Source organism: Stenella coeruleoalba, assembly GCF_951394435.1.
Source record: "Stenella coeruleoalba genome assembly, chromosome: 3".
NCBI lineage: Eukaryota > Metazoa > Chordata > Mammalia > Artiodactyla > Delphinidae > Stenella > Stenella coeruleoalba.
Genome location: NC_137148.1, coordinates 24,772,490 through 24,787,506, shown reverse-complemented (window position 1 = coordinate 24,787,506; position 15,017 = coordinate 24,772,490). Strand labels below are relative to the sequence as shown.

Here is a 15,017-nt window from a genome sequence, read left to right as displayed (position 1 = left end):
TAATGAAATGCTTTGGGGACACTTATGATCTTTTTTCATATATTTATTTAAGCCTAATATTATGTGAATTATATGATGGGGAGCCTGTATGTGTGTGTGTGAGGGAGAGATTAATGTTTCATTTTACTTTCATTCTGGAATAAAATGGTCTATTACTCTATTTCTACCTTATCTTTCTATCATCATAAATAAGGATCTTTCTGTTATATTAAGCCTGTAACGATAAAATGTAATTTGAATTGGCAAAGTTAACATTGCATGGGAAAGCATTTTCTGTTGATTAAATGGTTCTTGAAATTCCACAGTCAGAAAGTTTTTACTTTTTGCTTCATAGTAGAGGTGTGATGTTTTTTCATTCTGGTTGATGAGACATAGTTGTTTGGAAAGAAAAAAATTGAGTCCTAGAAATTTCTTTACCAGCTTCTTCTGGAAATACTTCAAGTACTGTTAGTGTAAATTAGATTTCTCTATTTGATCATTCAAATTCCCATAGATATTTCTCATGTGTATACCAAATTTTGAAGTTTTTATATTGGGAAGTGCTCAGTACTTTCTTTGGTTATTAAATATACCCCATTCTTTAACACAAAGTCAGTTAATTATTTAATGTTATACTAAAGCACTCTGAGAATTTATCAAAGCTATTTCAGTTTTAATATTAAACAACTTTGAGTTCATATAAGTTTCAAATCAAACACTTCAGGAGAATTCCAAATTTAGGAGAAATGCAGCTTATTTAAAGCATGATTTCTTTTTGAGTTATGAACTCTAGATTGAAGAAGAGATCGGGAAAAGCATTTAAAAAGATGCATATTTGCAGCTAAGTGGCAATGTTTTAATCAAGTGGGACACTTTCTTTCCAGATGTTAACCTTGGAGCATATTTGTAGCAGCTGTGCACATTTTCTAATATTACGGGAGCAGCAAAATGTCCTTCTTTTAACTTGCTTCTTTTCCCAGAGACAACATTGGCAGGTAGAAATGGCTTTCTGAGCACAACTGAATGAACAGCTTTTAAAATGAAGAATATGGAGGTGCGGGAGAGGAGAGGAAGCAGAGGGTAACATTATGGCTTAGCAGCAGTTTTCAGGAAATCAAAGGTAGGGAGTTAAGTATATTTACATTCTTTTAGGTATTATTGTATTTATTGCCTTCTCAGAGTTTAACAATATATAGGTTTGGGCTTCCCTGGTGGCGCAGTGGTTGAGAGTCCGCCTGCCGATGCAGGGGACAGGGGTTCGTGCCCCGGTCAGGGAAGATCCCACATGCCGTGGAGCGGCTGGGCCCCTGAGCCATGGCCGCTGAACCTGCGCGTCCGGAGCCTGTGCTCCGCAACGGGAGAGGCCACAACAGTGAGAGGCCCGCGTACCGCAAAACAAAACAAAGAAACAAACAAAAAAAGAATATATAGGTTTATCGAAAACAATGTTGTTTTTTTTCTTCTGTTGTTATTATTGTTTCCCTGAACATCCTAATGTTATGCCAGGACAAAATTCAGGACAGACTCTCACACAAGGATAGTAGTGATGCAGGATGTTTATCTTCCTCATCTGCCACCTTCCCCTTCTCTTTCCCTTGACCCAGCTTGCCCCTTCCTTCATATGCCATGTGGCACATAATCATTATTCCCTCAACAAATCTCTCACAAAAAGATTTTATTATTTTTTTTCATGAATTTACACCCAAATGTTATCTCTGTAAAGTTTATTTGCATTTTAAACCTTATCTCAGACTGTAGAAGCAAAGAATTTAACACTCTGTTAAGGGGATTTTAAGCATCACTTGGCAGGCTGGGGTACATTTTCTGTGAGCAAATCCTTTTTCTGCTTCTCAGAAATTGTATTCTCTGCAGTTGCTTCTCCAGGTGGGAAGGCAAAATAGCTCAAAAATAAAATCACTGGGTTTAGGGACAGGCAGACATGAATTTGGATCCCTGCTTCCGCCAGTTACCTTTTGGGTAATCTGTGAAACGTCATTTAACCTCTCATTTTTCATTTCAGTTAAGTGAGTTAAGTAATCAACTCTACCTCATAAGGCTGCTGAGAGAATTGAATAGGTTATTGACACAACTGTATAATTAATAAGTGTAACTATTATTGCATTAGCCTGGTTTTGGTTGAAGAGATAGAGTATTCAATTTACCCTTAATTATTATTATTTTTAATAAAACAGTGAGGGTCTTATCCACTCTTATACAAAATCTTAAAAACTCTTAAACTATCCATCACCTTAGATGGCTGACTGTGTCCAGTACAAGACCCTTGGAATTCCTGATATTTCCACCTGAGTGCCGCCTGCTGCGTGATATTCAGCATTTTCTCTGTTCTTCTTTGGACTAGGATCAATACTTAACTATAGCTGCCTGGCCTCCTTCTGCCAACAAATAATGCCTGAGAACAGGAATACCTCAGATTCAGCAAGAATAAAGCAGATTAACAAGCAAGGAGAGTGAACTATAAATTCACATATAAACCTAGCATCACCAGCACAAAATTCAAATTTCATACTTTCTCGCCATTCAGGATTGAGATTCTAGCTCCATAAACCAAGACCTGCCCTAGCTGGCTTCCTAGACATGGCAAATTGGTGATGATATCCAGTGATGCTTTCAAAACTTTCCTTTTTCAAGATAATAATACCTGGCTATCAGATAACACCTCAATATTAATCCTATCCTGTGGCTTACTATTTTTTTCATTAAAAAGCTCACATTCATTCAGTTTTTACTGGATACCAATACCATGCTCCACGTGAGCCAAGGAATGAATGTACTCACCCAGGATCTGGGCCTTTTTATTGTATTTTATTTATTTATTTATTTATTTATTTTAAACATCTTTATTGGAGTATAATTGCTTTACAATGGTGTGTTAGTTTCCACTGCATAAGAAAGTGAATCAGCTATATGTATACATATATTCCCATGTCCCCTCCCTCTTGTGTCTCCCTCCCACCCTCCCTATCCCACCCCTCTAGGTGGTCACAGAGCACCAAGCTGATCTCCCTGTGCTATGCGGCTGCTTCCCACTAGCTATCTATTTTACATTTGGTAGTGTATATATATGTAAATGCCATTCTCTCACTTCATCCCAGCTTACCCTTCCCCCTCCCCATGTCACGTCCATTCTCTACGTCTGCGTCTTTATTCCTGTCCTGCCCCTAAGTTATTCAGAACCATATATATATATATATATATATATATATATATATATAAAGATATATATATATATATCTTTTAGATTCCATATATATGTGTTAGCATATGGTATTTGTTTTTCTCTTTCTGACTTACTTCACTCTGTATGACAGACTCTAGGTCCATGCACCTCACTACAAATAACTCAATTCTGTTTCTTTTTATGGCTCAGTAATATTCCATTGTATATATGTGCCACATCTTCTTTATCCATCCATGTGTCAGTGGACACTTAGGTTGCTTCCACGTCCTGGCTATTGTAAATAGAGCTGCAGTGAACATTGTGGTACATGTGTCTTTTTGAATTATAGTTTTCTCAGGGTATATGCCCAGTACTGGGATTGCTGGCTCATATGGTAGTTCTATTTTTAGTTTTTTAAGGAACGTCCATGCTGTTTTCCATCGTGGCTGTATCAATTTACATTCCCACCAAAGGTGTATGAGGGTTCCCTTTTCTCCACACCCTCTCCAGCATTTACTGTTTGTAGATTTTTGATGATGGCCATTCTGACTGGTATGAGGTGATACCACATTGTAGTTTTGTTTTGCATTTCTCTAATGATTAGTGAGGTTGAGCATCCTTTCATGTGTTTGTTGGCAATCTGTATATCTTCTTTGGAGAAATGTCTATTTAGGTCTTCTGCCCAGTTTTGGATTAGGTTGTCTGTTTTTTTTGTTATTGAGATGCATGAGCTGCTTGTAAATTTTGGAGGTTAATACTTTGCCAGTTGCTTCATTTGCAAATATTTTCTCCCATTCTGAGGGTTGTCTTTTGGTCTTGTTTATGGTTTCCTTTGCTGTGCAAAAGTTTTGAAGTTTCATTAGGTCCCATTTGTTTATTTTTGTTTTTATTTCCATTTCTCTAGGAGGTGGGTCAAAAAGGATCTTGCTGTGATTTATGTCATAGAGTGTTCTGCCTATGTTTTCCTGTAAGAGTTTGATAGTGTCTGGCCTTACATTTAGGTCTTTAATCCATTTTGAGTTTGTTTAGTGTATGGTGTTAAGGAGTGTTCTAAGTTCATTCTTTTATATGTAGCTGTCCAGTTTTCCCAGCACCACTTATTGAAGAGGCTGTCTTTTCTCCATTGTATATTCTTGTATATTCATCAAAGATAAGATGACACTATGTGCATGGATTTAACTCTGGGCTTTCCATCCTGTTCTATTGATCTATATTTCTTTTTTTGTGCCAGTACCATACTGTCTTGACTACTCTAGCTCTCTCGTATAGTCTGAAGTCAAGGAGCCTGATTCCTCAGCTCCTTTTTTCTTTTTCACATTGCTTTGGCTATTTGGGGTCTTTTGTGTTTCCCTACAAACTGTGAAATTTATTGTTCTACTTCTGTGAAAAATGCCATTGGTAGTTTGATGGGATTGCACTGAATCTGTAGATTGCTTTGGGTAGTATAGTCATTTTCCCAGTGTTGATTCTTCCATCCAAGAACATGGTATATCGCTCCACGAGTTTATATAATCTTTACTTTCTTTCATCAGTGTCTTATAGTTTTCTGTATACAGGTCATTGATCTCCTTAGGTAAGGTTATTCCTAAGTATTTTATTCTTTTTGTTGCAATGGTAAATAGAAGTGTTTCCTTAATTTTGCTTTCAGATTTTTCGTTGTTAGTATATAAGAATACAAGAGATTTCTGTGCATTAATTTTGTATCCTGCTACTTTACCAAATTCATTGATTAGCTCTAGTAGTTTTCTGGTAGCATCTTTAGGATTCTCTATGTTTAGTGTCATGTCATCTGCAAACAGTGACAGTTTTACTTCTTTTCCAATTTGGATTCCTTTTATTTCTTTTTCTTCTCTGACTGTTCTGGCTAAAACTTTCAAAACTATGTTGAATAATAGTGATGAGAGTGGGAAACCTGGTCTTGTTCCTGATCTTAGTGGAAATGGTTTCAGTTTTTCATCATTAAGAATGATGTTGGCTGTGGGTTTGTCATATATGGCCTTTATTATTTTGAGGTAAGTTCCCTCTATGCCCTCTTTCTGGAGGGTTTTAACATAAATGGTGTTAAATTTTTTCGATAGATTTTTCTGCATCTATTTAAATTATCATATGGTTTTTATACTTCAGTTTATTAACATGATGTGTCACACTGATTGATTTGCTTATATTGAAGAATCCTTGCATTCCTGGAATAAACCCCACTTGATCATGGTGTATGATCCTTTTAATGTGCTGTTGGATTCTGTTTGCTAATATTTTGTTGAGGATTTTTGCATCTCTGTTCATCAGTGATATTGGCCTGTAGTTTTCTTTTTATGTGACATATTTGTTTGTTTTTTGTATCAAGGTAATGTGGCCTTGCAGAATGAGTTTGGGGATGTTCCTCCCTCTGCTATATTTTGGAAGAGTTTGAGAAGAATAAGTGTTATCTCTTCTCTAAATATTTCATAGAATTCGCCTGTGAATCCATCTGGTCCTGGGCTTTTGTTTTTTGGAAGATTTTTAATCACAGCTTCAATTTCAGTGCTTGTGATTGAGCTGTTTACATTTTCTATTTCTTCCTGGTTCAGTCTCAGAAGGTTGTGCTTTTCTAAGAATTTGTCCATTTCTTCCACGTTTTCCATTTTATTGTCATACATAGTTGCTTGTAGAAATCTCTAATGATCCTTTGCATGTCTGCAGTGTCAATTGTTACTTCTTTTTCATTTTTAATTCTATTGATTTGAGTCTTCTCCCTTTTTTTCTTGATGAGTCTGGCTAATGGTTTATCAATTTTGTTTTTCTTCTCAAAGAACCAGATTTTAATTTTATTGACCTTTGCTATTGTTTCCTTCATTTCTTTTTCATTTATTTCTGATCTGATCTTTATGATTTCCTTCCGGGGGTTTTTTTGGTTCTTCTTTGTCTAATTGCTTTAGGTGTATGGTTAGTTTGTTTATTTGAGATTTTTTTTCTTCAGGATTGTATTGCTATAAACTTCTGTATTAGAACTTCTTTTGCTGCATCCCATAGGTTTTGGGTCATCATGTTTTCCTTGTCATTTGTTTCTAGGTAGTTTTTGATTTCTTCAGTGCTTTCTTGGTTAGCATATTGTTTGTAGCATATTGTTTAGCCTCCATGTGTTTGTATTTTTTACAGTTTTTTTCCTATTGTAGCATATTGTTTAGCTTCCATGTGTTTGTATTTTTTACAGTTTTTTTCCTGTAATTGATATCTAGTCACATAGCATTGTGATGAAAAGATACTTGATATGATTTCAATTTTCTTAAATTTACCAAGGCTTGATTTGTGACCTAAGATGTGATCTATCCTCAAGAATGTTCCATGAGCACTTGAGAAGAAAGTGTCTTCTATTATTTTTGGATGGAATGTCCTATAAATATCAATTAAGTCCATATTGTTTAATGTGTCATTTAAAGCTTGTGTTATTTATTTTCAGTTTGGATGATCTGTCCATTGGTGAAAGTATGGTGTTAACGTCCTCTACTATTATTGTGTTACTGTCGATTTCCCCTTTTATGGCTGTTAGCATTTGCCTTAGGCATTGAGGTGCTCCTATGTTGGGTGCATAAATATTTACAATTGTTATATCTTTCTTGGATTTATCCCTTGATCATTGTGTAGTGTCCTTCTTTGTCTCTTGTAATAGTCTTTATTTTAAAGTCTATTTTGTCTGATATGAGAATTGCTACTCCAGCTTTCTTTTGATTTCCATTTGCTTGGAATATATTTTTCCATTGGCACACTTTCAGTCTGTATGTGTCCCTAGGTCTGAAGTGGACCTCTTGTAGACAGCATGTATACGGGTCTTCTTTTTGTATCCATTCAGCCAGTCTGTTTCCTTTGGTTGGAGCATTTAATCAATTTACATTCAAGGTAATTATCAATATGTGTGTTCCTATTGCCATTTTCTTAATTGTTTTGGGTTTGTTTTTGTAGGTCTTTTTCTTCTCTTGTGTTTCATGCCTAGAGAAGTTCCTTTAGCATTTGTTGTAAAGGTGGTTTGGTAGTACTGTTTTCTCTTAGCTTTTGCTTGTCTGTAAAGGGTTTAATTTCTCCATTGAATCTGAATGAAATCCTTGTGGCTAGAGTAATCTTGGTTGTAGGTTTTTCCCTTTTATCACTTTAAATATGTCCTACCACTTCCTACTGGCTTCTAGTGTTTCTGCTGAAAGATCAGCTGTTAACCTTATGGGGATTCCCTTATATGTTATTTGTTGCTTTTCCCTTGCTGCTTTTAACATTTTTTGTTTGTATTTAATTTTTGATAGTTTGATTAATATCTGTCTTAGCATGTTTTTCCTTGGATTTATCCTGTATGGGACTCTCTGCACTTTCTGAACTTGATTGACTATTTCCTCTCCCATATTAGGGAAGTTTTCAACAATAATCTCATCAAATATTTTCTCAGACCCTTTATTTTTCTCTTCTTCTTCTGGGACACCTAATATTTGAATGTTTGTGTGTTTAATATTGTCCCAGGGGTCTTTGAGACTCAATTCTTTGTCCTCAATTCTTTTCATTCTTTTTTCTTCTTCTGTTCTGTAATAGTTATTTCCCTAATTTGTCCTCCAGGTCACTTATCTGTTCTTCTCCCTCAGTTATTCTGCTATTGATTCCTTCTAGCGAGTTTTTAATTTCATTTATTGTTCATCATTGTTTGTTTGTTCTTTAGTTTGCCTAGGTCCTTGTTGAACATTTCTTGTATTTTCTGCATTCGACTTCCAAGATTTTGGATATCTTTACTATTATTACTCTGAATTCTTTTTCAGGTCGACTGCCTCTTTCCTCTTCGTTTGTTTGTTCTGGTGGGTTTTTACTTTGCTCCCTCATCTGCTGTGTATTTTTCTGTCTTCTCATTTTGCTTAACTTACTGTGTTTTGAGTCTCCTTTTCTCAGGCTGCAGGTTCGTAGTTCTCATTGTTTTTGGTGTCTGCCCCCAGTGAGTAAGGTTGATTCAGTTGGTTGTGTATGCTTCCTGGTGGAGGGGACTGGTGCCTATGTTGTGGTGGATGAGGCTGGATTTTGTATTTCTGGTTGGCAGGACCACATGCTGTGGTGTGTTTTGGCGTGTCTGTGAACTTATTATGATTTTAGGCAGCGTCTCTGCTAATGGGTGGGGTTTTGTTCCTGTTTTCCTACTTGTTTGGCATAGGGTATTCAGCACTGGAGCTTCCTGGTCATTGAGTGGAGCTGGGTCTTAGCGTTGAGATGAAGATCTATGGGAAAAGTCTCACTGATTGATATTAGTGGGGCTGGGTGGTCTCTGGTGGTCTGAGGTCCTGAACTCGGCTCTCCCTCCTCAGAGGCACAGCCCTGACACCTGGCCAGAGCACCAAGACCCTGTCAGCTACCTGGCGCAGAAGAAAAGGGAGAATAAAGAGGACAAAAAAAAAATAAAGTTATTAAGAGAAAATAATTTAAAAATTATTAAAATTTAAAAAGTAATAAAAAAAGAGAGCAACCAAACCAGTAAACAAATCCACCAATGATAACAAGTGCTAAAACCTGTACTTACATATACATAAAAATCAGAAAGTAGTCTGTCTCATACAGCAAACCCCAAGTCTACAGTTGCTCCCAAAGTCCACCACCTCAGTTTTGGGATGATTCATTGTCTATTCAGGTATTCCACAGATGCAGGGTACATCAAGTTGATTGTGGAGATTTAATCCGCTGCTCCTGAGTCTGCACGGAGAAATTTCCTTCTCTCTTCTTTTTTCGCACAGCTACTGGTGTTCAGCTTTGGTTTTGGCCCCACCTCTGCGTGTAGGTCACCCTTTGGCATCTGTTCTTCACCCAGACAGGAGGGGGTTAAAGGAGCGGATGCTTAGGGGGATCTGGCTCACTCAGGCCGGGGGCAGGGAGGGGTACAGACAGCGGGGCAAGCCTGCAGTGGCAGAGGCCAGCATGATGTTGCAATAGCCTGAGGTGTGCCGTGTGTTCTCCCAGGGAAGGTGTCCCTGGATCATGGGACCCTGGCAGTGGCAGGCTGCACAGGCTTCTGGGAGGGGAGGTGTGGATAGTACCCTGTTCTTGCACACAGGCTTCTTGGTGGCTGCATCTCACGCCCATCTCTGGGGTCCACGCTGATAGCTGGGGCTCACGCCAGTCTCTGGAGCTCATTTAGGTGGTGCTCTGAATCCCCTGTCCTCATGCACCCTGAAACAATGGTCTCTTGACTCTTTGGCAGGTCCATACTTTTTCCCGGACTCCCTCCCGGCTAGCTGTGGTGCACTAGCCCCCTTCAGGCTGTGTTCACGTAGCCAACCCCAGTCCTCGCCTTAGAATCTGACCTCCGATCCCTGAGCCTCAGCTCCTAGCCCCCACCCGCCCTGGCGGGTGAGCAAACAAGGCTCTCAGGCTGGTGAGTGCTGGTCAGCACTGATCCTGTGCGAGAATCTCTCTGCTTTGCCCTCTGCACCCCTGTTGCTGTGCTCTCCTCCATGGCTTTGAAGCTTCCCCCCGCCCACCCCTGATTTCCACCAGTGCAGGGGCTTCCTAGTGTCTGTAAAACTTTGCTCCTTCACAGTTCCCTCCCACTGGTGCAGGTCCCATCCCTATTCTTTTGTCTCTGTTTTTTCTTTTTTCTTTTGCCCTACCCGGGTACGTGTGGAGTTTCTTACCTTTTGGGAAGTCTGAAGTCTTCTGCCAGTGTTCAGTAGGTGTTCTGTAGGAGTTGTACCAAATGTAGATGTATTTTTGATGTATTTGTGGGGAGGAAGGTGATCTCCACGTCTTAGTCCTCTGCCACCTTGAAGGTCCTTCTCTGGGCATTTTTAGAACAATCTGTTCTAATGTGTTCAGAGATAAATTCTTTATTATTGCTTGGGCCATGTTTTATTCTAACATTACCCTCATTCTCTAATCATGCAATAACAAAATTGACCACCTGTTAAATCTGGCTAATTCTTTTTTGGTAATGTTTCCAGTAGCTCCCACATCATTTTTTTTATTCTGATTAATATTAACTTGATCCTTACCATTTTATTCTAATGCACATTCATTGATTCACTCTTTATTTCAACCCCAAAATATTTAACCTGAGTGAAGGATATATTTAGGTCACTTTCCACCTTGCCATTCACATACAAATAAAAAAATAGATAAACGTGTGAATACATCTCATCTCACATTACACATGTAATAATTTCTTGTGGAGTAAAGATCTAAATCAAAAGAAAGAACTTTTAAAATGATGCTGAAAAGATATTGAAGCATTTCTTCATGATACCTGGTTAGGAAACATTTTCTGAAACATGATATAAAAAGAAAATATCATGAAGGAAGATTAATTTGACTACGTTAATATCAAATGTTTCTGTTCACCAAGTAATATCTTTAAGCAGTCCAGGAAGATAGCTTAGACTCTGAGAAGACATTTGATTTCTAACGCATAGGCACTACCTATAGAATTCAGAATAAACTAGAAACCTCATGGGAAAAAGTAATTGGTAAATTTCTATTTTTTCAAGAGAATGCAAATACTGTTTTACACCATCTCATGGGTAAGAAGTTAGAATATCTAAAAATAGTTTGTTCGTGAGCCATGGCCGCTGAGCCTGCACATCCAGAGCCTGTGCTCCGCAATGGGAGAGGCCACAACAGTGAGAGGCCCGCGTACCACAAAAAAAATAAATAAATAAAAAATAAAAATAGTTTGTTACATTACAAGAACTCTTTTATACTGTTAGTAAGAGTATATTAACTAATGGGAGTATTTTTTTTTAATTGGAGTATAATAGCTTTACAATGTTGTTTTAGTTTCTGCTCTACAATGAAGTGAATCAACTATATGTATACCTATATCCCCTCCCTCTTGGACCTCCGTCCCATTGCCTCCCCCCATACCACCCATCTAGGTCATCACAGAGCACCATGTTGAGCTTCCTGTGCTTTATGGATGTTCCCACTGGCTAGCTATTTTACTCATGGTAGTGTATTTATGTCAATCCTAATCTCTCACTTTGTCCCACCCTCCCCTTCCCCCACTGTGTCCACATGTCCATTCTCTACGTCTACTTCTCTGTTGCTGCCCTGAAAATAGGTTCATCTGTACCATTTTTCTAGATTCTACATATATGTGTTAACATACAATGTTTTTCACTTTCTAGCTTACTTTGCTCTATATGACAGACTCTAGGTCTATCCACATCTCTACAAATGACCCAGTTTTGTTCCTTTTTATGCCTGAGTAGTATTCCATTGTACATAGGTACCACATCTTCTTAATCCATTTATCTGTCATTGGACATTTAGGTTGGTTCCATGTCCTGGCTATTGTAAATAGTGCTGCACTGAACATTGGGGTGGATGTGTCTTTTTGAATTATGGGTTTCTCTGGATATATGCCCAGTAGTGGGATTGCTGGGTTGTATGGTAGTTCTATTTTTAGTTTTCTAAGGAACCTCCATACTGTTCTCCGTAGTGGCTGTATCAATTTACATTCCCACCAACAGTGCAAGAGGGTTCCCTTTTCTCCACCCCCTCACCAGCATTTATTGTTTGTAGATTTTTTGGTGATGGCCATTCTGACTGGTGTGCGGTGATACCTCATTGTAGTTTTGATTTGCATTTATCTAATAATTAGTGATGGGAGTATTTTAAATAGGATATGTGTTTTGTAACATGAGTACAAAATAAGAAATCACGTTTTATTTATATCCCATGGAAAAGTCCAGCTTATGGTATCTTTGTAACTTGGAAGTCTTCAGAGAATCCAACCTCTGTTTTACTGTTCTATCGTTGTGGTGGGTCCAAGATGAGCACCTACCATTTGTTAATAGACAATAATGAAGAATGTCTTTTGAAAAATCAAGATGAAAAGTAGAACAGACGGTCATCACCTAGAAAGAAAACCATATTTAAGATACAGTTTTTCCATTGAATAATGCATTTAATAGTAATTACTGAGCAACTATTATGTACAAGGCACTGGATTAAAATCTTTCTCTCCATAGCATTTTAAGAAGTTACCACCATTGGAGCAGCTCATTGAGACAAAACTAATTTTTCATCATCAACATATATCCTTTATTTGCCAATAAATCAAGCTACATAGTTTTGAAATATAATATAGATTTTTGTTTAAAAATTTATACCAGTTTTCCTCCATAAAACTTGGAACAGGGCATTATTTCATGCTGTGTTTTTGACATAACATCTAGTATGATTCCTTAGAGCAAATAAATCAATATATACTAATTCAATTTGTTAATGTATATATTTATTCATTCATTATATATGTTTTGAACCTTGACATGTTTCAGGTTCCATGCCATATTCTAATTAATAATATTACAAAATATTGACTCTCAAAAAGTTTCTATAATTTTGTAGGAAAAGACATATAAATAATTATTAAAAGAAGGGTAAAATATAATGATAAAGCTATATCCAAAACTCTATTGGACCACAAAGAGGGATTGCCTATCTGATGAGGTTGAGAAGTTAGACAAATCTTTCTAGAAAATAGATTCTTGAACCAAAAGATGGAATGGAATTTATCAAATATAAGTAAGTAGGCAGTGATAGGATATTTTAGGCAGACAGAAGAGCATAAAAAGACGAGGTAAAAAAGGAGATTGACAATAATCAAAATTAAGAATATTCATCATAGAATATTTTCATCTCAATATATTTTGGCATGCATATTTTTGAAGAAAACTGTCAGATTATCAAACACCTGTAGTTTTGGCCCCATGTTATAATCTATTATAGTGCTGACATTATGGAAGAAGAAAGAAAAGGTGGGTGAGGAGGAGAAAGATAAGAAGATGGGGTAGGAGGAAGAGGAGGGAGAAAGGTAAGAAGAGAGGGAGAAAGAGAAGAAGAAATCTTAGGGAAAACGTGTGAAATACAGATGAGTCTTTGGGAATGAAAGCACATCTTCATCAACTAGTTGTAGTTATATTGCAGGAGACTCATTAATATATCAACTTACTAAATTATTCTTTCCTTATTTTCTTGATATTCTCTCACATGTATTTGATTATAGTTTTAAAAAGTAAAAAGAAGCAGATACTAGCCATTAGTTCAAACATCTGGTAGTATAAAAATATTACACATTGTAAATTAAGTATAAATAGGTTAAATTATTCCACATTAATTTCTGCTTCTGTTCCAAAAAAGTCTTTGTGGTGGTCTGACATGAATAGTCCACAATGCCCAAACTACTCAGCTAAGGCATCATTAAGGATGTGGTATTTGTTTCTAATGTTTCTGTAAACCCAGATTTGTATGACAGAATTTTCGTAAATAACTAAGGCAAGTGATTGTTCCAGTCCAGATAACTTATATTTTATCACGAAAGCAAAGTTAAGAGAAGTTTACCAGAAAAAAATGCATTCTGTGTCCTGAGTTAAGCTTATAAAAACTTATTTAACTGATAATGTAGGTCATTTTTAATGATAATAAAAGCACAATGCAAACTATTTAAACTCAAAACTTATTAGGCATTACATCTGTGTTCTTCATTTTCAATTACCAACAAAAATTTAAAGCCTTCTTTTCCTGGTAATTCAATACTCCCTAAACAAAACAAAACACAAAAGTAATTTCTGTTTACCCTATGGCTGTCCAAGTGGAGTCTAATGTTTTATTGCTTACTCAAATTTTTCATTTCATTCAACCCTTACTCCTCACAAGAAGATATTTTTTTATGTGCTGCTATTGGATCCCAACTTTTGTGTTTATGCCCTTGATAGATGAACACAGGCAAAGTACAAATCTCTCAGTCTTTATGGGCAATGTTGGCCTTCCTAACTCCTCGACAAATACAAAAGGATGTTTGTTGGCTCTCATCATTGTAATTCTGGCCAAAAGCATATGTATGGCAAGTATTTTTTTTGTCACTTCATCTAAATAACTGAACTAATAAATTCAAAGAGAAAAGCATTGCTTATTGACATATCTAGGAAAAATGCTCCATATTGTTTTAACAGTATGTTCTTAAGTTAGAAGCTCTGGAAATGAAGAATATCTAATATTTATGTAAATGCTTATTTATGTTAATGTAAGTGAAATTAAAAGAAATGAACTTATTTCCTCACCTAGCGTATTTCATAAATTATCTAACGTGTCCATTCTTCCAGAGTGTTTTGGTTCTGTTTTTAATTTAGGTGGAGGGAAGGAGTACAGGATGATAAGTTATAGTCATATTGATTAATAAGGTGATTCAATTCTCCAACAAATGTTTGCACTCTAGTATTAGCAAAACTGAAAGATAAATTATTTTGTTATTAGTTTATTTCTGCTAGCTTGAGATTCATTTCTCAATTGCATAGGTTAATAAATTCAAATTAACATATTTTTCAGTGAATCAGAAAAATACATTTAAAAGGATGTACATTAGAATAGGATCCTTAATTTTTCTATGGGTAATGTAATTAAATGAATAAATTAATTTACCTAAGTGGTTGATTTTAAAACATACATTTTATATTATAAGAAGAATTAGTATTTAATTTCAAATTATACTTTTAAAGTTTTAGCATCAAATTTTTTATTTTTAAACATAATAACCAAAGAAAGAACATGATATGCTATCTTTCCCATTTGTATCATTATTTTTTTGGTCCTCCAGACCCAACATGATAAGTGAGTAGGATATACACATTAAATAACTAACACAAGCTAATATTTATTTCTAGCACTGCTTTATGAGTATGTGTGTGTATATCTGAGTAAGATGGATTATTTTATTCTAACTATCTGACATTTTTGCTAAGTTTTTAAATTTAGATAGGTTGAATGACTTAAAATATGTGCTCTCAATATGCTCACCTCATTTCATATTTTGCAATGATGAAATTTACTCCCTGTGAGAAGTGCATTTGTAGAGTTGCAAATATTTATAGAGTCT

General features: G+C 36.2%; 1 long non-coding RNA gene across 2 annotated transcripts in view; it reads left to right on the top strand.

Annotated features, from left to right (window-relative positions):
• Nucleotides 1-15,017, top strand: part of LOC307184503 — an 86,421-nt gene that overhangs the window by 55,193 nt on the left and 16,211 nt on the right. For both annotated transcript variants that reach the window (XR_013827730.1, XR_013827731.1), the window contains one exon: nt 960-1,099. This is a non-coding gene — a long non-coding RNA (uncharacterized lncRNA). The remainder of the gene's footprint in view (nt 1-959; nt 1,100-15,017) is intronic.